Source organism: Macaca nemestrina, chromosome 15 (genome assembly GCF_043159975.1).
Source record: "Macaca nemestrina isolate mMacNem1 chromosome 15, mMacNem.hap1, whole genome shotgun sequence".
Classification (NCBI taxonomy): Eukaryota; Metazoa; Chordata; class Mammalia; order Primates; family Cercopithecidae; genus Macaca; species Macaca nemestrina.
Window position 1 is genome coordinate 4,285,117 of NC_092139.1, and position 25,514 is coordinate 4,310,630.

At 47.1% G+C, this 25,514-nt stretch overlaps 1 long non-coding RNA gene across 1 annotated transcript; it reads left to right on the top strand.

Annotated features, from left to right (window-relative positions):
- The first annotated feature begins 15,335 nt into the window (after positions 1-15,335).
- LOC139358802 (uncharacterized) lies at positions 15,336-18,733 on the top strand. Its single transcript, XR_011614299.1, has 2 exons — positions 15,336-15,389; positions 18,407-18,733. It is a non-coding gene; the product is annotated as an uncharacterized lncRNA (long non-coding RNA).
- The last annotated feature ends 6,781 nt before the right edge of the window (positions 18,734-25,514 follow it).

Genomic DNA, 25,514 nt, shown 5'->3' on the forward strand with positions numbered 1-25,514 from the left:
ACTTCCCTAGTTTTGAGGTTTTGGGACTTGAACTGGCTGCCTTCCCCCGAACTTGCAGACGGCCTATTGTGGGATTTCCCCTTGTGATCGTATAAATCAAGTCTCCCTAATAAACTCCCCTTGATATATACATTTATTCTTTTAATGTCCCTCTAAAGCACCCTGACTAATACACCCATCATCACTGCACCTGCTGCCCTGGGTTGTGGAACCACCTGGCCCTCAGTGTATTACCCTGTGGACCCTATGTCCCGGTGTGGGGCAGCACTTGGGTTCTGTATCTTCACCCTCACCCTACTGGCTAGCATAGCATTTGACACTTAGAGGTGCCAGCAATGAGTTTTAACACTCTTTTGATGCAGAACAGCGATGCAGAAAAGAACAGGTGTCATCCTCGTCCAGTGGGATGAGCTTTCCCAAGTGCAGTATGCTCACGGAGCAGCCCCCAGTCACAACCTGGACAGTTCAGTCCGCAAAGTCCCCCCGGCGCTCAGTCCCTTGAGTGGTTGGGAGGCTTTGGGGCTTTGCTCCAAGAGTGCAGCTTCCAGAGCCAGACCGACCTCGGTGGAATCTAGACTCTTCCCAGAGCCAGACAGATGTCGGTGAGAATCTAAACTCTTCCCAGAGCCAGACAGATGTTGGTGAGAATCTAAACTCTTCCCAGAGCCAGACTGACCTCGGTGGGAATCTAGACTCTTCTCAGAGCCAGACAGACCTTGGTGGGAATCTAGACTCTTCCCCTTCTCCGCCACTTGTTCCCCTTCTCAGATTCTTGGGCAAAACAGGGGTGCACAGGCCTCCTCTGAGCCTGTACTTACCCTCTATCAGCAGCACTGGTTGAGAGCCTCCCAGGCCCCACCCTGTGTGGTCGCCGCATAGCTAATGAAGAACCGGCCAACCCTGCCTTGGCCATCTGGATGCAGACCACCCAGGGCGATCAGACAGACACGCGACATCTTCATAAGCCTCATAATTAGCACTTCAAAAGAAATAAGCTAGGTATGGTAACAGAGAATTGCAAGGGAAGGCTGCTTGAGAGAACTTGGGCCGTGGAATTAAAGCCAAGACCTGAGATAGGTCAGTGGGGCCAGGTGTGGTCCAGCAAGGGTTGGGGGAGCCTGTTAGCTGGGGATGTCACACCTTGAGGCCCTCCCAGGATAGAGACCAGGGCGGCTCAACACCAGAAACTGGCATTAGGTCAGTGTGACGGGACCAGAACTGAGTGAGGGAGAGTGACGGGAGGAGGTGGGAGAGACCCGGCCCCCTCCACAGGTTCCCTGGCCTATGGAGTCGCGGTGACAGACAACAGGCCCTGTACTGATATATTAGCTCTGCCTCTCCTTTCAAGCCATAAGCCCTACACACGTCCCTTCCCCAGCACTAGATCTCAGCCAAGGCCAGGCTTCCCTGATGAGCGTGTGCTGGCCTCAGTGACGCACTGAAAACCCAGGATGTCAAGGGGAAGATCGAATCTGTAATCGGCCCAGACTGGGGTCATTATGAGCGGTCATTATCTCATCCCAAGCCAGCCCTCACATGCAGACAGCTTGAAAGAGCTCCCGCTATATCTTGGCAGTCCACTGATTTAACAAGTCAGAGGCACGTCTGGGAGAGAGCTTCTCATGGTAGCCAGTGCATCCAGAAGCCAAAAGCAGGAGTCTAATTGTTTCAATAGAAATAGACACCAAGGCCAAGAGGCTTAAATATGGTACCATGTATACTGCTCAGGTGATGGGTGCATCTCACAAATCACCACTAAAGAACTTACTCATGTAACCGGATACCACTCGTACCCCAATAACTTATGGGAAAAACTAGACACAAAGGGCACTGGCCAAGCTTCCAGCCATGATTGACTTTCACCTGGAAGGCGAGAGACCTGGCACGAGATGGGCCCCACTGCCTCCTCTGGACTCTCAGCCCCAGCGCCGCCCCCAGCTGCATCGCTGGATCTCCCATAACCCACAGGAGTTCCTACTGCCACTGGGAAAATCAGTCTGCCTCCCTGTTTATTGTGACAACTCCCATTTTTACAGAAAAGACAATCATATGACCAAAAAATCTGTTTCCTCAAATTATAAGAACATATCTCTATTTATCCACATCAAAAGAACTCCTGAAACAAAGTACATTAGGCTTGTCACATTGGCATTACCCACATTCTCCCCGCCAGGGCTGCTTTTATTTAGTCATTCAGCAAACACTTACTGAGCTGAGTGCTCAATTCTAGCCAAGCAGTGATTCTGGTTCTGGAAAATGGCAGAGAACAAAAAGTACAAAAGTCCTGCCCTCATAACACTTGTATTCTGGTGATGGAAGACAGAAAATACATGAATGTACAAGTAAACAAATACATGAATAAATCATTAGCCCATCCTTTGATCAGCACACGTGTCATGGGGTGAATATGTTGTGGATGATGAGTAGACAAGCCAGGCGCCACAATTTTAAAGGCATTGCTCAGAAAGAGGCTGCTGGAGAGGAAGACCCCCTTGGGGGAAGGCAGGAAGGAGGCGGGCAGTAAACCGTGCAGACTTTTCTGAAGAGCACTCCCCGAAGAGGGCAGAGGGAGCTGCAGATGCTCTGGGTCGGAGCTGGCCTGGCACACTCAGGAGACAGCAGGAAGGGCAGGCACTATGGCCCTGTGGCTGAGGGGAGGAGGTAAGGTCAGAGCCTTGTCAGCCACTGAGTAGACACTGACTTCCAGTCAAGTGGACAGGAGGCCGCTGAGCTTTGATCAAGTGCAATCAAGGCTACAGGTTCACTGTGTTCCTGCAGGAAAAGAAACCCGGAAGCAGGGGGCCCAGCTGGGTGGCCCATGCAGTCCTTCAGATAACAGCATGGTGGCTTGGCCCCTGGCGACGGTGGTGGAGGTGCTGGAAGTGCCCCTGGTTGGAAGGTAGAGCTGGCGGGACTTCCTAACAGAGAAGTCAAGCTTGGAATAAAAGACACTTGAAAGTACTGATCCGAGCACCCGGAAGAAAGGCAATGCTTGAAGTGCTGGCCGGGGCAAGGCTAGAGGTGCCTGTTAAGGAGAAGCCTGTTATCCTCTCCAAAGCAGTTGCCAAGGAGGCGGCCAGAAATGCACCTTGGGAGACCAGGGAGGAGGTCCCTGGAATGAAATAGGAATCCATGACGCAGATGAGGTCATCTAGCAGGAGTACCTGGGGGAGGAAAGAGGCCCAAGGACCGCAGCTGTGCATGCTTCTGGGAGATGGGAGAAGAGCAAAGGCAGAATGTTCCAGAAACCCAATGAGAAAACACTTCAGGGAGAGGGTGGCAGTTGACCCCCATCCAGTGCTGCAAGAACATGAGAAGATGAAGATGCATTGCTTCCTGGATCTGGGAATGTGGAAATCCCAGGAGCTACTCGTGCCTGGGACTGAAGGCTGAGGGGAACACATGCCTGATTGAAGAGAATTCCAAAGAAAAGGGGAGGAAACAAGAGCGACCCCTGGAGGCGTATCTCTGGGCAGAGCAGGGAGACCATGCAGGGCTTGGAGGGGGAGCCCTGGCCAGGGGCGGAAGCAGCAGTGCTGAGTGGCCTCTAGCCCTCAGTTCTCCTCTGATGGCTTTGCCTATCTCACAGGACGCCTTTCTGCAGAGCCTCGTTGGAAAGCAGCTTAAAGCTGTATTTTCATAGCATGTTGCCTAAGATGGAAAAGTGCAATCCACCCATTTCAGAGGAGGGTGGCCATGAAAGGAAGGAGGGTGGATGAGGCACCCCTGGGAGAAGCCCCATCCCCATAACTGGCATTCATTCCTGGTTCCCCAATTCCCAGCTCCCTCCAAGGCTCTGCCTTACTCAAGCGTATTTTCTCATTGAGTTCTTTCATCATTTATTCCTGAAATCCCTCTTGTTAGAATCTAATCCATAGACCACTGTGTCTCGCAAATCCTTTCCACGTCCTCCTTTCTTCGCCCCTCCCTCAGGTGGAGTGTTCCTCCCCAGCCCCCAGTTCCCCACCGTTGCTAACTGTATGTATGAACGCTGCTCCACCTTCACCACCTGCAGTAGGGAGGGAGAGAGGAGAGTGCGAGAGGAGAGTGGCAGGAAGAGAGGGGGCGTGGAGCCTGTACTGGGTGAAACAGCATTAACAGAAGAGTCACCTTGGCCCTCCCTGCTCACCCCTACCCATCCCAACGCCTGCTTCCTCTCCTGCTCCCAGCTCTCAAGGGATGTGGCTCTGCTCTCTCAAACTGGGTCTCCTGAGAGTTTTCTGAATGCTTCTCCTGCCCTTTTCGGTTAAACTACTTGGAGTGGGTTCTCTCTTATGTCCAAAGAAATCCTATGATGGTGAATGGAAATGGAAGGTGGTGAGGTTTGGGCAAAAGGGGACCCCTGTACCCAGAGCTCCCTTTCCCCATCATTTGCCCAGCACCCAGCAGACCCCAGCCGGGGTTTTAATTCAGTCCCCCAAGCCATTGTGGCCTTGCTCCATTAGCTTAGCACATGAAACCTCCCTTTGGGACAGGAACGAAGACTCAGAGGCTATTTCTCCTCACTGTACAGCCACCATGGGGAGGGCCAGGGGTGAGGCTGTCAATGCTTTAGGACCTTGGGGAGACTCCCACTCCAGGACGATGTCAGGTCAGGAAATGCTGGGACTCAGCAGCTCTGCCATCCCATGTAAGTCCCCTAACCTCTCTGATCAGCCGTTTTCTCTCTTGTTAAATTGGGAATACAGCCTCCTTCTCATTGGTGGCTGTGAGGGTTTCTTTTTCTTCTTCTTCTTCTTTTTGAGACGGAGTCTCGCTCTGTCACCCAGGCTGGAGTGCAGTGGCTGGAGCTCAGCTCACTGCAAGCTCCACCTCCCGGGTTCACGCCATTCTCCTGCCTCAGCCTCCCAAGTAGCTGGGACTACAGGCGCCCGCCACCGCGCCCGGCTAGGTTTTTTGGTGGTTTTTTTTTTGTATTTTTTAGTAGAGACGGGGTTTCAACGTGTTAGCCAGGATGGTCTCGATCTCCTGACCTTGTGATCCGCCCGTCTCAGCCTCCCAAAGTGCAGGGATTACAGGCTTGAGCCACCGTGCCCGGCCTACTGTGAGGGTTTCATGAGAAGTCTGATGAAGCCCCTAGCATGAAGGAGGCTCACAATTATGGGTAGTTATTCCAGTCTTTTTTTTTTCTAATCTACTATTTTCTGGAACTCAGTCTGGGAAAATATGTGGCAGGCACTTTGCACCATCCTATCCCACGTACCCCTTACTCCAGTGCTGGCGGGCAGCTCATAATCCCCATTGTACAGGAGGGCAAACTGAGGCAGCTTCTTGGTCCTTTTGCAGAACTCAGTGTCTGTCTTGGTCAGGATGCAAACCACTGCCTTTCCTATCAACACTGTCCCACCTAGACTGGCACTGGTGAGGGTGGCCCTTGTACTCAGTGGCCAGAGATTGCACTCAAAATCCTTGACCTGACATAATATCATCTGCCCAAATTCAAATACGTGCGGAACATACTTGCCCTGCACATAAAGCTGTTTCTACAGGCGTGTACTCAACTCATATGTTTCCCTGAGAAAATCAAGAACAGCCTTTTGTTTTCATCAGGAACTCACGCTTGTGACCTTAAGCCACTGCATAGTACTTGATTAGCTGACAGAGGAGGAAATGAACACGGTAACATTTGACCTTTAAAGAGTATCTGATACCAAATGAAAAATACTCAGTGCAGGAAAAGAAATCCATCTGGGCTCCTGCTTCATTGCTTTGTGTCTCTTTTGCTATCTCCTTCAGTTTGGGCTCAAAACATTTTCTTGTTTGGAAATCTTCTAGAATCATCCACATTGGACAAGATTGGGCCTGGGGTCACTCTTTGGACAGGGCCATTTGGACCTCCCATGGGATGGAGGGCAGGAGAGTCCGGGGTGAGTTGGGTGGGCTCCAGAGGCACCTGCCCCGTGTCCACACCGGCTGCTGCAGAACGCATCTGAGTGCATCACGGGGCAGCTCTGAGCTCCTCATTTGTAAGAGGAGGACGGTGGTGCTCCTGCCAAGCACCTTCATTTAGTGAACGAAATGAGACAAGGCTGTGTCAGGCCCACGGGAAACGCCGAGCCCGTGCAGGGTCCTCTTGACTCAGTCCCCAAAGACCCAAAGCGCAGGGCCGGAAGCCGTGGCCGCTGCCCTCTCAACTGCCATGTGTGCACGAAGCACCTGGGGACCTTATTAACATATACATTTCCAGTCATCAGGTCTGGGGCTCTGCCAGAGACTGATTTCTAACAGGCTCCCAGGTGATACAGAGGCTGTCTTTCTGGCCACGCTTTGGGCACCAGGGATGTGCACAGCCCAAATCCACTGTTTTTCCAGGCTGCAGAAGTGTGAGCTACCTCATGTCTGGGCCAGCAGTGAGGAATGCTGGACCTGATCCTGGACCCCCTCCCCATCCTAGAACTCCTCCAGGAACCAGACCTTCAGACAGAGGCAGCTGTAAGTCTCTGAGCAGTCGCTGCCCCCCTGCAGGCAGGGGATCCTCACTGGGTTCGCTGCTGCCCCTGCCATTGTGGTGGAGGTGCGGGGACAGCTCCCTCGTGGCTGTTTTTATTTTAGCTCCTGTGCATCTTATTCGCGATTCATCAATCTCTCATACATCCAACACCAGTATTGCTCTTCTTGTAGGCAAAGCAGTTGGCCAGATCTCGTTGTTCACCAGGACACCAGGGTTTTGTGTCCTCAAATCGGTCTCCTACCCTGAGTCTCACCCCTGACTGTAGATCATTTTCATCCGGAATCCAGAGAAACAGCGACAGTGATTGCAGGCATGGCTTTGCACAGCCACTCTGGCTTGATTCCCAGGCTCTGGGTGTGTCATGAGGGACGGAGTGACGAGGGACTTGTAAACTCTCAGGAACGCCTCCCTGTGCAAACGCTATCCCCCCAGTATTCACTGGTCCAGTTCATGCCCTTTTCTGTCCTCTATGGGTCTCAGGGACTCCGAGTCCCTAGGGCTTCCTCCCACCCCACCATCACAGCAGAGAATGAGGAGGACCCTGGGCTCTGTGCGTGCCCCTGCAGCGACACGTGGGAGGCGGAAGATGCACATGGGGGCTCACACGTGGGCTCCTTCCCCTGCATGGAGGATCCGGTCCCAGAGCATTCAGTGGTATTTCCCCATGGTCCCTGTGGCCTCCCTGTCTCATGTCCACACGACCCTCCCACTTCTGCCTGGAATCGCCTCCTAAGGCAACTACTTGCGTCCGTCCCAGTCATTTCAAGATCTGCATCTGGAGGAATCCAATACTTACCCCGCAGGGCTCATGTCAGAGTTGGAGCTGGAGAAAGTGTGTATCCCTGCATCCCAGGTCTCCCTCGTGGGGCGTGGTTTTTGGACCATGGTCCTTAGAGCAACACGGCTGGGATGCTGGTCTATATTGTCCTCCAAATTTACTGGGGGCTGCCCTGTGGGCCAGCACAGTCATCACACCCCACACCAGCTGAAGCCCCTGATGTGCACGCTAGAGCCGATTGTGTGCAGGAATTCCCTAATTTCCACACAGAGGACAGGCTGCCCAAGCCAATAAATCCATTCGCCTCTCCAAGGCACTGTCACCTACTCCAGACCAGCCGTGGGTTTCAGAGGAAATGTGTTAAGTCTACATTCACAGGGCATGAAAGGAATATTGAGATGTTACAGCAATCAATTTTTCATAAATAATGTACATGTGTAGCCACATTACATATTCAAAGCAGCCGTCAAGTGGCCGGGGAAAATGATCATTTATTCTGTTGAATTTCTTCAGAATGAATTCTGGGAGAGATCAAACAAAAAACTTATAAAATAGGAATTATCGATAATGATGCCTGCTCGTTGCAAAGCAGTTTGACTGACTTCACACGTAATTGAAGCAGGTGAGGTCAGGGTTGAGCTTCGGGTGATTTTAGGAGGAATCCCTGTATCCTGTTCATGGAGCTAGAGTAACACTTTGTAAGGATGTGTGATTGAAATGACTGATATTCAAAAGTCTTTCATGAATATGTTGTGGTGAGTAAACATCAGTGCACGCCAGCAGAATAGTGACCAGCGTCTTCACATTTTGATCTCCGGAGGTAGAAGTTACTTGTCCCCTCCACAACCTTCTTGAGAATCCTCTGTTGCCTTGCTTGTCTTAGGCTATGACATCAGTTTGTGAGTACAGGGCTGTCCCGTGTTCTAAGGTTGCTGTTTTCCCAAGGAGACTATAGAGCTTGGCCAACTTTAGAACAGCATGTATCTATCTAGTTATGAGGCAGAGCCAGGCGGGGAGGCAGGATGGGTAGGGCAGTTCTGTGAGCATGCAGGGTCCTAACCTACTGGGTAAATTCAGTCCTGCAGGCGCTTTCACTTCACCAGTGGGAGCAGATTGTGGGTCTAGAGCTGGGGGAGAGAAATCGGGGTGATGTTGAAAGGATCCAAAGTGTCATTTAGATGAGGGGTGGGCACGGATAAACTCAGGGAGTTATCCCACAACATAGGGATTATGGTGAATAACAATGAATTGGACACTTGAAAATTGCTAAGAGAGTAGGTAAATATTCTCACTAGACACCTACACACAAGATACATATGTAAGGTAATGCCTGTGTTAATCACCTTGGTTTGCTCATCCCACGATGTTATGCATAGATAGAAATACTTTGTCCACTATCAATACATACAACTGTATTTGTCTAAATAAATACAGTAATGGTGAAGAGTCCAGGCTTGTCTGACATTCAGAGAGATCTGGGTTCAAATCTTGAGCCTACAATATTCAGGTTGTGTGACCTTGAATATAACCTCTCTGACCTTTCCTGTTTTCCCCTGGGATATGGAGACACTGCTGCCTGCTCTATAGCATTGATGAGAGGAAGAAGAAAGATGATGAAGGAAAGTGCTTATTACTTTGCTGATGGGAGTGAGGGGAAACTTACTAAAAGACAGCTACTCTTGCAATTCTAATCATCATCAAACCAGATTTCTCCCAAAGTATCAGATGCTTCCTGGGTGTGCTATGCCCTGCTGACCCTAGAAAATATCAATATAATTAAAGATTGCTGGTGACATTGAAGACACCATGGTGCACAGCACAGGAGCACCACACAATCTTCCAGAGTCATGCTTGGGTCTGGCTGAGGCAGCCACACAGAAGGCAAACCTGCCCTCCAGCACTTCTGCCCAACTCGGCCATGCTGGGGTAGGCACTGCTGAGACCACACAGCAGCTGCTTGACAGCACCTGAGGAGCACAGGAGGAGCACCTGGGTACGAGTCCAGAGGCTGCCCCTTAGGCTAGTGCCCTCTCGGGCATGCTTCCTCATTCATGCAGCAGGGAGAGCTCAGGGGCCTGCATCACAGGGCTGTCTGAAGCGTAACCAGGATGCTGGGACACACGTGGAGGGCTTTAGCACTGCATCGGTAAAAGCAGATCATTCAATAAGCACTGCCGTTGTTGTGAAAATCCTTAAAGTTGCTCTGAAGCCTTTCAGAAATGCTGGCAAAGCAGCAAGGCCCTAAGCCTCTGAAATTCCTTTTCTCCATTAACCAGCTTGGAGGAGCTGCCACATGGACGATGGAAGAGGGAGTGTCGTGCAGGCACGCAGGGCCCTTTCTCCGGGGCAGGATGGGGAGAACGCCGGGGATGCCCGGCCGGCCCTCACAGCCTGGGATGCTGCCTCTGGAAAAGATGCAGTCATGGGTCTCAGATGCCGAGAACAGCTGGCTGTGGCCTCCTTTAAATCGCTTTGGTCCCAACTCCAACATGAGTAATAAGACACTCTAAAGCTCTTGGCATCCAGGGACTCTCATCTACAAACAACGGAACCCCCAGCTCAAAGTGCCTGACACACCAGGGCATTTATCTGCCTGGTCCTCCTGGAAGTCTAGCAGGTGCTCACGTTTCATATCTAACATCATCTGCCCGTACTGGCTCCACCTCCCACAGGACTCCATGTACGACCTCCACCAGCAAGATACTCGACCACAGCATCTCTGTGCCTGGACATGCAGCACAGAAAGTGAACATGGCCTCCTTGGGCCACAACTCAGGCGGCTTCTTGCCTGACGAATTCTCGCTGCTAACCTTTCCTTATCACTGTTTGACCTACAGAGATCTTCTTTACATTTTCTAAACCAACGCCACCATTGGAACCAGCGTGGCCAGCTTCCCCGGCAGCACAGAGGCCTCAGGGCTGGGAACCAAATACGCGACAGAGCTGTGTCAGGAGAGAGAAAAGGGGAAGTGGCCGCTGGGAGGCAGCCAGCCAACGTCCGGCAGGCTCCTTCCACATTCTCATGACAAGTTCCGTGTTCGGATTGCAGGTAGTTCAAAGCAAGTGGCTGCTTTCTTCAACTAAGTCATTTTAAATTAAGTCCACAAAGTGAATATCAGTGTTTTATTTCATTGTGACAGGCTGTCAGTAAACTTAAGGAGTAAATTTGATGACGGATTTTTTTGTTGTTGTTGTTCTTATATATTTTTTGGCATCTCCTCATAGAAGCATAAAAAATTCTCTTTGTACTAGCCCCATAAGAGCCTTTTTCCAAAGGAAATCTAACATCTAGAGACACACAGGATTTTCAGCCCTAGCAAAAACAATTCCAGCATCCTCACTGCACATCAAAGAGAGACAGCCTTGTTCTCATGGCCAGGATGGTTAGTCACAATATTACAAAAAGTAACAATTAAGTGCTACACAGTAGATGAAGGCACTGGAATTTCGTCACCCAGCAAACAAAACACTTTTAATTATCAGACTCTTCTCTCTGCTTCCTAAATAGGAGTTAGTCCGAGAGAGCTGTGGTCTGGGGGAGAGGAGTAGGCACAGATGGGCAGGGTTTAAGAATCACAGTGGCTTATGTCTGTAAGCCCAGTAGTTTGAGAGGCTGAGGTGGGAGGATTGCTTGAGCTCAGGAGTTCCAGGCCAGCCTGGGCAACATAGGGAGACCCCTGTCTCTATAAAAAGAAAAAAGAAAAAAAAATAGCCAGGCCTGGTAGCACATTCCTGCAGTCCCAGCTACTCCAGAGGCTGAGGTAGGAGGATTGCTTGAGCCCTGGAGGTTGAGGCTGTCTATAGTGAGCTGTTACGGAGTCACTGCACTCAGCCTGGGAGACAGAGTGAGATCCCATCTCAAAAAAAAAAAAAAAAAAAGGAGTTTACAGAGGTTCCTCACTTTCTTTTAGAGAAGCACTGACATTTCAGAAGTTGTTCAGAGAACATTTCAGGGAGGAGACACAGGAAACGCCTAGGTAAACTGTAAGAGAAGGGCTCCCCACTGACACTTACATGGCGCTACGTGGCCAAGCCCTGCGGCCTGATTCCATGTCCAGCAAGGCTGGGTGTTGACTCATCCCTGCCATGTATGTATACCTTGAAGGGATGCCATCAGGAATCTGGCCACCTTTTTAAAGGAGGTACCACTTGGCTTGGATTGTAACCCACAGAACAGGCTGCAGGGCTAGTGCCCTCAAAGCCAGTCTTGCAGAGCCCCAAGGTGCCCCTCCATCCCCAGCGTCCCTCCCATCTGCTCCCCCTCAGCACCTCAGTCGCCTCTGCCAACTGTCCATGCCTTCTTGAACTGTTCTCCGTCCTTGGCATCTACACCCTGGTACCCATCTTGGTGCCTCTGAACACAGACACAGCTGAACAGCATCTTGTTCATGCCCTAGGCTCCCCTTGATGCCAGGCTCCCAGATTCCATCTCTGCCTCTCTAATCAGAGAGGCTCTCTCCCGCCTCTGCGTAGCCTTCTCCTCCTCCTCAGGTGACACCAGCCCCCTTACCTTGCGTCGTTTGCACGTCTGCTCTCCCATTGGTCACAACAGCCTTGAAGGTACAAGCTGAGTCCGTTTCTCCCGGGCCCAGTGTGCTGCAGCAGAGTTAACCCGTATGTGTTTGTGGATTCTCCATTTGCTTTTTGGCCATATCTTATCGTCTAACACCTTGTTTTCAAAACATGTTTCCAGCCGAAGTCTTTTCTTCTGTTAGTACTGCCTTGCCCTCCTCCACCTCCCCATGTGAACTTGGATTTGCTTTTACGTTCTAATGAAGTGTAAATGAATCTATTTTACAGATTAAATTCCAGCTAATTTGACTCCTGGGTCAGTTTCAGCCATTTGGGGTGCTGACATGCCCTCCTGCAAAGCAATGTTGGTTTGTACAAATCATAAAATGGACTTTCACTGGAAGGGGCCTGGGATAAAAAGAGAGTGTCATTCAAAGTTTCCATAGATCACAGCCTCTGGTGTGGTCTCGCTTTGTTCACCACCCCCCACCCTATTACCACGGAGAACTGAAAGTCCATAAAACAGATGAGGCACGGAGAACGTGCAATTTTGTTACCTTCCTGGAACAGCATCTTTTTAGATGTCTCATGGACTGCTTTGTGATACTTAAGCAGTTGTTCACGTTTCAGTTTCTGGGTAGATGAATTTATCGCATATTGCACAAATGAGAAAGAAAGTATTGTTAGGGGCATTTTCTCCCTAAAAGCTGTGAGATCAGTTGGCCCCTAGAACCCTGCAGGGGCTCCTTGGGTGCCTCCCTCAGGACTCTCAGACAAGGAGAGCTTAGGGCTCTCCCGGGCTTAGGCGCTCAGGGGTTTTGGTGTGGACCCAACCCAGGGTCAATAATCTGATTCTATGATATAATGCTAATTAAATGGGAGCACCAATGCCTACCTGGGCCAGAAATAACAAGGCTCAACATTTTGCATCTTTGTGATCATGAAGAAAGAGCAACATCCTGCAGTGATCGCAGATTCCTGTTCTTCACCCCGTCCCTCTCCCACTGCACTGATGCATGTTCACTTTCCTCTCCCATGGTCATCTCCCGTGGTCTCTGGGGTGGGGCAATGTGAAACGGAGGGCTCTGGGGGAATCAATTGCCAGCCCGTTTTCCAGCCTCTGTGAGGCTCCTCAGCCCCACCAGCACATGAACGAATGAACCTCCTTTACTATTCTCAGATGTGCTACCTGCAAGGCAGAGGCCCTGCCGTGTAAGCATGCCAGCACTGTAGCTTGCCACAGGGGCCAGGAGATGTGTTGAAATGGACCTTCCTGATTTCGGGACTGCAATCTGAGATGATGCTTTACATCCATAGCCATTGTCATTTTCAGAGAAACAGATAATATTATCCTGGCAAAAGGTTCGCAGTCACAGTTGGACGTAAATTTCCCCCAAACGTCCATATCCTTTGAATGATGGCACCACTAATGTTGACTTTAGAAAAAAAGGTTCCAAATGGAATGCTCCCAGATTAAAATATAGTATCTATCTTTATTCACATGATAGTTTATCTCAAATAAAATCTCCAAGCTACATTTTAGGAAGCAGATTCAGTGGCAGGCCACAAAATTTATCTCTGGAGAGAAAGACATGAAAATACATATAAAAGTCGTTGCCATCAGCACAAAAGAGGGAGGGAATTTATAGAACTGCAGCCTTCATCAGATTTGAAATCTGGGCTCCTCCAGGCATCCTGAATGGCTCTTTTACCAGGAGGCTGTGTTTGACGGAAAGAAAAATGGACCCGAGTTAATGCTCCTTGAATATCCACTGTGCTCATGTGTGCCAAGAGTTTGGCCCCCCACGTCATCACCTGTAAAGTAATGCAGGAACAGTTAGGGAATTGAAGCCTACAAAACCTGGGAGGAAAACCAAACTACCACCTTTAGCCATGGCAGAAAGCAGCAGCAGTCACTGAATATTTGCTGTGTGTTGGGCTGTGTGCAAAACACTATCCCCATTTTTCAAAGCTGAGGCACAGAGATGTTGAGAAACTTGGTTAAGGTCACACAGCTCATGGCAAACTCAGGGTGCAAATGCAGGGAGTGGCTGCAGGGCCACAGCTCTTATTCTGCCCAGATGCCCAGATCTGCCATTGGTGGATAACACCCCCCTCCTCTCCTCTCACACACGGCATCCACAAGACCTGGGTCTGGTGTCATCTCTCCTTCTGAAGTCTTTAATCTGTCCCCAAATCATCTTTTAAATGTTCTGTAACTCCTAAGACAGTGGGGAGCACTGCACTCTTCTGTAAAGAATTTGATTAAAAAATAAGGACTCTTTTCCCCGCAAAAGTGCACATACCGGCTGGCCTTGCAATCCTGTCTGCAGAACCACACAAACCCCCTAAAGCTAGTCTGAGTCGCCAGCTAATAGCTACCTTAAAGGCCCCCTTTTGAGATCTTGCTCATAAAGACACTAAGCATTGGTTGGTTTCAGTTTGGTTTGTGCTAATTAATCTCAAATTACTCAGATCTACCATAGAGAAATTCTATTGATTCCTACTAGATTTGTTTCATTTTCACCTTGATTCATATCCTAAACTGAATCAAGTTCTGTAGAAAGAACGCCCATCAAATGCATCTCCTCAAGGAGTAGAATACCACTATTATAGCCTTAAGCTTCCACCTACAATTTTTACCCCTCAGGAGCTCACTCAACGCAAGAAGGGAGCATTAACTAATTGAATAATTAGCATGTTAATGAAGGAGGGTGGAATTCATGCAGCCAATAACAGGCTTCATCTTGGCCGAATTTCCCCCAGACCGAAGCTGGAGGCAGGATCCCTGGCACCTGCAGATCTCCTAAAATCTGAAGGAATGAGGTGCTTAATTCATTCTCTTGCTCTGTTGCTCAAGCCATCTAGAGAAATCACCCTCCTGGCTGTATTACATCCAAATTAAATATATTTGCTTATAAAGCCCAGAAGATGAGAGCAATCTCAGTGCCATCCACATTACAAAGGGACTAAGATGTGGTGCGGGTCTCTGCAGTTGTAGGAATGGCTATGGGAGTGCTAAATCACCTCTAATACACTACTGATTTAAGGAACACATTTCTGTTGGGCTTTTGTTCTAGCAGCCAATTTTTTTCCTCTCTTTTTAATCTATTTTTTTTTTTTCCCCATCATGGTGTGATCACTGCCTCTGTGCTAAATTTGTAGTGAGATGCTGCAGACTTGTGGCCTGTACCTGAATGGATGGGGAGGAAGAGTGAAGGAGGTTGCTGGCTTTCCTTGGGTGTTCTTGCTCACAGCCCGGACAGCAGAGGTGGAGCTGAGCACCTCCAGGGCAGGCCTCCATCAGCTGGGGAAAAGCTTCCGAGTATCGTTGCCCAAATTCAGCTCTACCTTTCCTAATCTCAAAGCCGGTATGAACAGCAGCTGGATTTCAGCTTTTCATCTCTCTGGTACAAGTCCACAGAGCTACTTCAAAAGGCTGTGAGTGGAAGGGAGGCCTGCGAGTCCAGGGAAGTTTTAAAATATTTGAGACTTTGAATTGTGTGTTTTCACTTCAACACTGTGACTCAATAACCCCTGCCCCTCTCCACAAATGGTGCCAATCAAGCCATTTCTTTCTCAAGGGGAACTGAGTGATTTGCAGGGTTTGGGGAAGGTTCCCTGTCCCTAAAGCATCATCCCACTCTGGTAAGATTCATAACTAGCATGTTTTGGGGGCTTATCCTAGTGGGAGGCTTTGAGAAGGAGATCAGCGTCTTCAAGGGGAAGCAGGTGGAAACACCTTGAGATAGATAACTCCCCAGTCAGGCCAGGCTGGGCAGGGGGAGGCAGAAACAGAAAACAGAATGAGTGTTCTTGGCATCCTGCAGTGTGAGGGTCTGTAGTGCCAGCACCAAAGGGGCACTGAGCTCAGGGCAGAGACAGGAGAACACCACGTATTATTGATCATGTTACTATGAAAATTATTTTAGAAGTTAGTGTTGTTCTTTTTATTATTATTGGCAACATGGAAGGCACTTAAGGACAGAATTTACTCAGCAAGCAACTTTTAGCAGATATTTATCGAACATCGCAATGTACTGAGCAATGAACAGAATGAACAAGAATCCCTGCCTTTATGGAGCTTGCAGTCTCAGAGATAAATAATAACAGCCACCACGTGGCACTGAGAACATGCCAGCTACTATGCTGAGCACTGTTTACATATTAACTCATGAATCCTTCACATAACACTATGAGCTAGACTTTGCTATTATCCTCATTTTCTAAATGAGGAACCAACTGAGAATGGTGAGGTTAAGCCTCTTGTCCCAAATCACCCAAGTGGTAGACCTGGGGGGCTTGAACCCAAGCCTCATGGCTGTGCTACACCATAACATTTTCTGATGTCACAACTGGCCAAATTTGCAAATTCGGATACCATATACACCACCTTAAAACCTACTGGGACGTGGTATAAATGTAACAAACCTACTCCCAGTAATCGAAAATCACATGAGGGAAGTGGAGAGGGAGGGTCTACACAGCACAGACAGACAGCTTCAGAGTGGCAGTAAGCATCTAGCTGTTCCCGTCGAATATGACTCAGGCAAGGATTTACACCTCTGAGTTCCAGTTTCCATATATTTTCTTCACGAAGAGAAAAGTTGCATTGCAGCCATTTGACAGCACCATTACGACATTCTATACACAATAAATATGAAGATCCTTTGTAAACTGAACCAGTGCAAAGACTTAGTAGAATCTGAAACAGACTTACTTTTTCTTTCCTTTGTTTGAGCACACACGAGTGCCGTACACATTCCACAAGCCTCACATTTGCTCTGTGAATGTGACTCTTCCCGTTCATTCCACAACTGGGGAACTAAGGTTCAGGGAAGTAAAGCAACCTGCCCAGTGTTTGACAGTGGGAATTGTCCTATTGCCTCATTTTTATACATTTCCCAAATCAATGATGAATACATGCATTTAATCTATACTTCACTAAAGTAGAAAACCGACTCTTTGTTGAGCCACTCTGTATACCAAGCATCGTGAAGTCTCCCTGTGTATCTCATTTAATCCTTGCAACAGTTTTCGCAAGTAATTCTATTACTTTACCATTGGATTGATATAAAAAATGAAGTTTAGAGAGCATAAATGATCAGTATGTCATCTCAGCTAGCAAGTCGTAAAAAGAAAAAGCCATCGAATCCTTACACGTTTGACTCTAGAACTCTAGTCTTCGCTACTGTACACGTACCTTTCATGTGTGCTCAAACAAAGGAAACCAAGAGTAAATCTGTTTCAGATTCTACTAAGTCTTTGTGTTGGTTCAGTTTACAAAGCATTTTCATGTTGATTGTTTATAGAATGTCATAGTGGTGCTGTCAAATGGCTGTAATAGGACTTTTTCCTTGTAAAGAAAATATATGGAAACTGGAGCTCAGAGGTGTAAATTCTCGCCTGGGTCGTATTTCGTACATTAATGTCATATTTTGTGTATTGATGCCACATTGTAGGATTGGAAATAGGGCAATGGAACTAGGATTCTAATCCGATCTTTCTCTCTCCAAAGTCAGATCATTTGATACCACGATGGATACAGACTTCTGAGCTGAAAGTTTTTTGTTTTGTTTTCAACAGTCTAAAAATATTTTTCTGCTGTCTTCTGGCCTTCATTTTTTTTCTGAGATAAAATCATCAGTTTTCTGAATTGTAATTCCTTGTATGTAGCATGTTAATTTCTCTGGTTCCTTCTGTGTTTTTCTCCTTGACTTTGGTTTTTGGCAGTTTAATTATGATGTATCTATATGTTGCCTTCTTTGTATTTATCCTAATGGGTTAGCAGATGTTCCAGTTACTATTGCTGCATAATAAACCATCTCTAAATTTAGTGGCTTAAACAACAGCAACCATTTTCTTATCTCTTGCTGTCTTTGGCTCAGGACTCAGGATGGGCAACAGTTCGTCTCCACTCGGTAACATCCACAGCTTCAACTGAGGACTTTAAACCTAAGGGCAACTCAAGAGCAGGAGCAGCAAACATCCACGGCTGTCCTCACTCCTGCATCTGGCCATTGGTGCTGCCTGTCAGGTGGGACAGCAGTGGAGCTATTAGCAAGAATACCCTCAGGGCCTTCTCACGTGGCCTCTGCAGCCTCATCATAGGATGGAGGCTGTGCTCTAAGTGGGAGCACCCCAAGCTCTACCACCTTTTATGACTTATCTCAGAAGTCACAAGGGGTTCCTTTCCTAAATTCCTAGTGCCTACAAGACTCAAGGGAAGGAATATAGACCACTGGGTGTCTGCCATGGTGGTCTCTAAAGGAGGAAATAGAGGAAGCAGTTAAGTTGAAATCCAGCAAACATTCTACGTTACGGGTGAACTGGGGCAAGGAACAAGGTGATCCCACATTCCAAGCTAATGGTTAAATGGAGGTTATGATAATTCATCAAAGAGGGCATTAGCACAGAAAGACTTAGAATAAGACCCGGTCAGCTGTGGCAGACTGCATTTTCCAAATGTGTCCAGAATGATATCTGCCACAACGCATGTTCTTTGAGAACCCTGTTGACTTTCTACCCTTGAAGACAGGCAGGTTCAAGGTCATTTGTAACCACAGGTTATGCCGGAGTGGTACGGGGTTACTCTTGAAACCTGGTACTACAAGGTAACATGGTTCTTGCTTGTTGGCTGAGACACTTGCTCTCTGACATCTTAGGTGCTATGCACGGAGCTCGATTATCCTGAAACCACCATGATTCAACCCCATGTCATTCCTTTGGCTGCCAGCCCAGTTCAATTCCAAGTTGATGACCAGTGTCAACCGCCAGCCAGTCAATTCTGAACATTTGGCCAGTTGAGCTTTCAAATGATGGCAGCCCTGGCTGACATTTTGTGTAAATAACATGAGAGACTGGCTTGTTGAGCCCTCCCCAAATTTCTGACCCACAACATTGTGAGAAAAATAATCTTAAGCCTCTCAGTTTGGGGACAGTTTGTTACTCAGCAATAGAAATGAAAACATCATCTCAGTAGGACCATGTGACTTGCAGCAACCAGGGTGACAATGGACATCCCTGCAGACACCCGAGGAAGGGATGTGTGAAGGTTCCCAAGGCGCCCTGGAAATCTACAGCTTCCTGCTTTCCTCTGCCACAGACACACGACACACTGTACCCCTACACCTAATCTTTTGGTTTGGAAAGAAACAGAAGGTGATAGAAATCTGCAAGTTGCGACTGAGGTTGACGATCCTAAACACATTATTTCATGAGACTAACTCCAAGATTATTGGCATGAACTAGATTTTTTCTCCCCTTTCTTATAAAGCAAATGGGACAGCTCAGGGGGAAGACTGGAGCGGTTATATACAGTCTTCATTGTATATATGAATGAATGAAGCAACCACATGAATGAAGCAACCACATGACCTCTGTATATGGAGAAAAGTGTGAGCAAATGTGGGTTCCTAATACAGAATGTCAGCCAGGAAGGCGAGGAAGGCAGACCTCCCTAAAACAGTGGCACAAGACATTGGTGGTCATCTTAACAGATATGCACTGACTGATAACCTTCAGAATAGGAAGGAAATGTCAGATCTCAAGAAGGAATTTTAGAGGCGGGCTCACCTTTATCCCTTCTGACTTGCACTTGGTCAGGATACAACTTATTCTTCCCACCAGCGTGAAAGAAAGAAAAAAAGAAACAGTTCTATATGTTAAGGAATATCACACCTTGGCCTTTAAATTATGTTAAAATTATAGCAACAAGAGTTTTCCTGAAACTTTATTACTGTATATTCTAAAACATGAGACAGGATTCCTTCTGGTCTAGGTATTCACCATCACTCTGAAGGAGCTTCTCGCCTCAAGGTGGAGCTCCCCAGATACATGCTGGATTTGTAGTTAAAAATCCACCTGCAGCAGATAGGCATGAGGTGGGTGGAAGAAGGGGAGAGGCGGTGCCGGAGGTTGGGTGCTCAGCCTTCGGCTGGAAATGAGCAATCAATATGCTAAGTACACGTAAGTCCCATGCAAATCAGCACCTAACCTTTTTGAAGGAAATGTCTGCACCCTTCGCACAAAGGGCTGAGTAGGGACCGCAGTTGGGGTTTTCCTGCACCTGTAGGCTGTAAGCTGGAGAGTAAAGGCAAGAAAGCTAATAATTATTTTCTTTAAGATTTTAAAACAATAGAACATGTTCTCCTTTTGTATCTGAGCAACCAGGAAGCTTTACACACACACATGCATACAAACACGTGCACACACATACACACACACACACACACACACCTGCTTTCTATCTAACTAGTAATTGTGAAAATAATAAGACCCCCAGCGAGGGTGGAAGGGGGGAGGAGATGGGAAGTTTCAGTCACATTTGTAAAGAAGCGGCTGTCATTTTTGCTTGCCTACGGGTTTTCAATACATACACAGTGCCTATTCAGCCACCACGTTCACCAATTGGACATTGTTGGGGAAATTATAGGACTCATTTAGATTTGCGATCTGTGACAGCCAACGCTGTGCAGAAAGAAGAGAAGTTCAGACCCCGGGAGAGAAGAAAAGCAGATATTTGGGGAATAAATGAATCAGGATAGGCTTTATCTTCTAAGGCTTTATACCGAAAACAGTTGCAGGGCATGTAAGAAAGTAGCCTCCTCCCCAGATCTTTGCAGCAGATCAGGAGACAGAATCTGCTAAAGCAAACCTGGTTTTGCTGTCACATGGTCAAGGCTGCTGGCAGGAGGAGGAGGGGCGTTCAAGTTGCAAGAGTCAAGGTGGGAGGGTGGACTTTGTTTTTTTTCCTCACTAACTTTAGTTGATTTTGGGAGGATTGTGTTAAATACCATCTCTACTCACTGCATAGGTCTGAAGGATTTACCTGATATGGCTGAGTCAGACAGACTTAGTTGGGGTCTTGTCTCCTTTCAGACAGCCTTGGCTGGGGTCTTGTCTCCTTGGCTTCACACTGTAACTTGGGGCAAGTGTCATGACCTCTCTAACCTTCAGTCTCAGCTATCAAAAGGGCACCATAACAATAAGCCTGTGATGGCTGCCCTAGCTCACAGGCTGGTAGATAGGAAGTGCTAAAGGCATGCTAGCACCCAATAACCCTCCACAGATTTTTCTCCCCCTTGATATTAGTTTTTGCTTCCAGTCGCTAAACAGCATAGCTTGACCCTGGGGAAGCATTTGGTTTGAAGCCTAGGCAAGGAGCAACCCTCTGTCACTTAGGCCTGTCAGGGGGACACGTCACCATCTCCCAGAGCCACCTCCTGCCACTTCAGCCAAAGGGACTTCTCCAGGCTCCCGGCAGAGGCCCACACCTTGTAGAACATCCACTCAGCTCTCAGGAAGGGGCTCAGACAGAGGCTCCACTTTGTACATTCTGAAGCATATCTGGCACAGAGCCCCTGTCCTTCACCAAGGCAGTTGAGGCTGTGGAAGGCAAGCTCATTTGACATTGTGAATTAGAGACTCACTTGGCCACAAACACTCTGGATGCAGAAGCAGAGTCTCTTGGCTGCTCCAGCCCCAGGGTCCATCTGCTTCTCTGTGGCGAGATTCCCAGCTACAAGGTGAGATGCCAACATCCCAAGGGTAGAGGTGCCAGCCTGAAGCCAGCATGCACCTTCAGCCAGCTCCAGGCCCTTTTCCCACTAACTTTCTCTGTGATGACCACAGAGCTGTAAGCAGGTGTGGTGTTCCTTTGCACGTAATGGTACATTTGGACTCCTGGGAGATCAAAAACCTGGAAAAGAGAAAGATCTATGGCTGTGTTTAACAACAGGGGGATTCAGGTGCCAGTAGGTGTAAGATACTGAACCCAATTCCAAGAAACCATCTTTACTTTGCCAGAACACACAAACACACGAGTGGACTAGTGCCTGAGCAATCTTTTCTTTTTGCAAGACAAGAAGAGCCCTCTGGAATCCTGGAATTCCATCCCTATAAGGAGCCTCTAGACCTGACAATGGTTCAACCTCTAGCTTGGCAAAAACCATAATTCATGACCCTGGATACTCAGAGCTTCCTGCTATGACAGAATTTGACAATTTCCATTTGGCCAGACACTGACAATGAAAAGAATAAGGGAGAGACTGTAACTGAAACAAGTCTCCTCTCTCATCTCCCAGCAGGTACCAGTGCGGCAGGCTCATGTCTCATGCTCTTGAAGACCTAAATAGGAACACATTTCAAGAGGGTAAGAAGAAAAAGCCAAGTTGAGCTCTAGGAGGGGATTGGACTCTGTAAACCTTTAGTCCTCCCTGAATTCACCTGGTTCCTAGAAAACATGTATAGCTCCCAAAAGTTTCCAGAGGGAGGTTTGTGGAATATATTCATTATGAATTTGTTAATTGCATCAGAGATCAATGCAAACAGAGCATCCCAGCCACCACTCAGCAATGTCCTCTGCCCTTTGCTGTTTTCTCAGTTCAGCACCTGATGTGGGGTGGGATGGTCCACCCCTCCATACTCAGTCACCTCTAGTCTTTTGCCAACACTACCAGTGCTACTACGCTGGGAAGAAAGGCTCTGGGAACAAGGGCAGAAAGTTTCTATGGGCGGTGATGCTTTTACCAGAAGGTCAACATGCACTGGTGGGAGAAATTCATGAGCAAGAAATGACTAAGTGATTCAATCAATGAAGACATTTTGTTCTTTTGGAATAACTCAGTGGTCATTGTGCCCCAGATCACTCAGTGTGCTTTTCCTTCCTTCTGGTTCACTCACCTAGCTCCACTGCATTTAGAAGAGGCTCTTTGCACTTGTCTATGGTCTGGTAAACAAAGAAGGAACAAAGTGTCTCAGCTGACAGATGCTGGTTTGAACTGTGTTCCCGTTGCTGGCAAAGGAAAAACCCTCTCTCATCAAGGAAATTGTATTAGTTCATTTTCATACTGCTATGAAGAAATACCTGAGACTAGGTAATTTATAAAGGAACGAGGCTTAACGGACTCAGTTCCACATGGCTGGGGAGGCCTCTCAATCATGGCAGAAGGTGAAGCAGGAGCAAAGGCACATATTACATGGTGGCAGGCAAGACAGCACGCGTGGGAGAACTGCTCTTTAGAACCATCAGATCTTGTGAGACTTACTCAACTATCATGAGAACAGCATGGGAAAAACCCGCTCCCAAGATTCAGTTACCTCCCACGATATGTGGGAATTATAGGAGCTACAATTCAAGATGAGATTTGGGTGGGGACACAGCCAAACCATACAGTAATTATCAAAAGAGTAGAAGACTGAAGCCAGGATCACTGAGGTTCTAGGTCACAAACCTCCCTGCAAAACTTGAGCACCATGACTTGCTTGTAAGTCCTACCCCTTGGGAAGCTTCATGCCACCAATGGTCCTCTGATTTTTCCCCATGGCCAAATGCATATAAAACAAATTACCTGGGCCAGGCACAAAGGAGAAGTCTTTTTTAGGAGAATTTTCTGGACTTAGGGGTTTTGACCTTATCTCCTATACGTATCTATTTATTCCACAAAGTTCATCTAGTCAAGACATACTGGGGCCATACAGAAATTCTTCTGTAACTGGCAACTGGTTATGAGAAAACATTTTATAAATCTGTGAATGACTTTAGAATGTCTTCCCTTAGAAGGGTGACCAGGGGGCTATAGAAACATGTGTCTAAGCTTTGTGTTAGCTTTGATTAGGAATAAGACTGTTGAGAGTTCAGTGATTAGGAGTTCATATAAAATGAAGTTTCTACCACTGTCAACAAGCAGGACTTCTTTTATGTTTTATTTCCAAGGAGAGAAAATGCATTCTGAGTAGTCATCTGTTATTGAAAAACAAGGTTTTATAGCTGGTGGCCTTGAAATAGTATTCCTCATCTCCCTGCCTCACACCATATAAAAAAAATTACTAGATCCAGGGTGGCTAAGAGAGCTAAGTAGGAGAGGGGGCACTCTATATATACATGTAGAAATAGAATACAAAGAAATATTAAAAACAAACAGTAATGTTGAAGATGAAAGGTCTTACTAATTAAAACATAAAGGCTAGAAACCATAATGGAAATAGACATTTCATCTTTCAGTTGAACAAACTTTCAGAATTTCTGTGTACCATGAATACAGTCTAATGGGAAGCAAAAGACATAGAAATAATATGTTATATATATATTACATATTGTTAATATATATGTTATGTATTGTTAATATATTATATATATTACATATTATTTCTATGTCTTTTACTTGCCACTAAACAAATAAATATTTATTCTGTAAAGCTCATCAACTTAGTCAAGACATACTGGGGCCATATAGAAATTCTTCTGTAAGTGGCACAAGTCATTAAACACAAATAAATATCTATTTTCCTGTTTACTTATATATATGAAAAGGAAAATAATTGGTGCCTGAGTTGTATGCCCTCCTCCTATAACTCAGTAAGAAAAATCCACTCAATGTAATAGGAAGAAAGGTCAAGAAACGATCCTTCTTAAAACCAATCCAGCCGGGCGCGGTGGCTCACGCCTGTAATCCCAGCACTTTGGGAGGCCGAGGCAGGCGGATCACGAGGTCAGGAGATCGAGACCATCCTGGCTAACACGGTGAAACCCCGTCTCTACTAAAAATGCAAAAAATTAGCCGGGCGAGGCAGCGGGCGCCTGTAGTCCCAGCTACTCGGGAGGCTGAGGCAGGAGAATGGCGTGAACCCCGGAGGCGGAGCTTGCAGTGAGCCGAGATCGCGCCATTGCACTCCAGCCTGGGCGACTAAGCGAGACTCTGTCTCAAAAAAAAAATAAATAAATAAATAAATTAAAAAAAAAAAAAAAACCAATCCAACTTGGATTAATGCCTAAGCTTAAATCTAGCCAATTTAATGAGGCCTCATCTGTACCCTCCTACACCCAACTAAACCAATAGAAGGAGTAAGAAGCCACCCACAAGAGAAATGACCTGGTGACAAGCAAGGGCTAATGGCTCTAGCTAGAAAAGCTTACCTATCATGAGAAACATCTCAGGAAACATACATATCTGCTTCACTGATTTTCAAGCATCCAAAATATGTGTTAGGTTTCTTATATACCTCAAGGAATGAACATATTTACTTTCACCCTTATATGAGTGACCTGGATCTAAAGACACTGTTGGATAATATCCTGATTTCTCTGATTCTGACCATCAACGAAAATGAAAAAGTAAAGAACTGCTTCTCATGCCTGGCTCACACACCTCTGGAAACACAAAGGGAAGCTCAGCACAGCATGACCAAGCCACAGGATGTTCTCATTCTGTGAACTGTGGGTAAGGTAAAGTACTGCTTCAATACAGGAGGCATTCATTGCCATGGGCTCTGCTACTTATTTGCTCCTCTCTGAAGGCATTATCTATTTTGCATGATGGAACTGTCATCAACAGATTCAATGCAACCTATTTTGTGATCTTCCATGTCTATTTTTCAGGAAAACAAAACCATTCAGGATAGAATGTTGATGTTTGGGCACTATTTTACACCTGGCTCGTCCCCCCTCCTAACCGCCCCCCTCACCATTTCCATCTTTCAGGTTCCTGAATGGTGAATCCAAAGCCCATACAACACCCAAATCCAGCTGGAAAGTGGAAAATTAACTCTGTTTTCAAAATGTGAATGGTTTTTGTGTGCCATGTGTTTAAGGCTTACAGCTATAGAGCTCGGGAAAGAAATAAGTTGGACGCGATAATGTCTGTAGTGTATTCCAACTCTAAAATGTTAGAATCCATCCAACAATAGAAATTGGCTAAATTATGTTACATCCATAAGATGGAATATTATCTAGGCATTTAATGTGATGTGGGAGAATACAAAATGACAATGGGA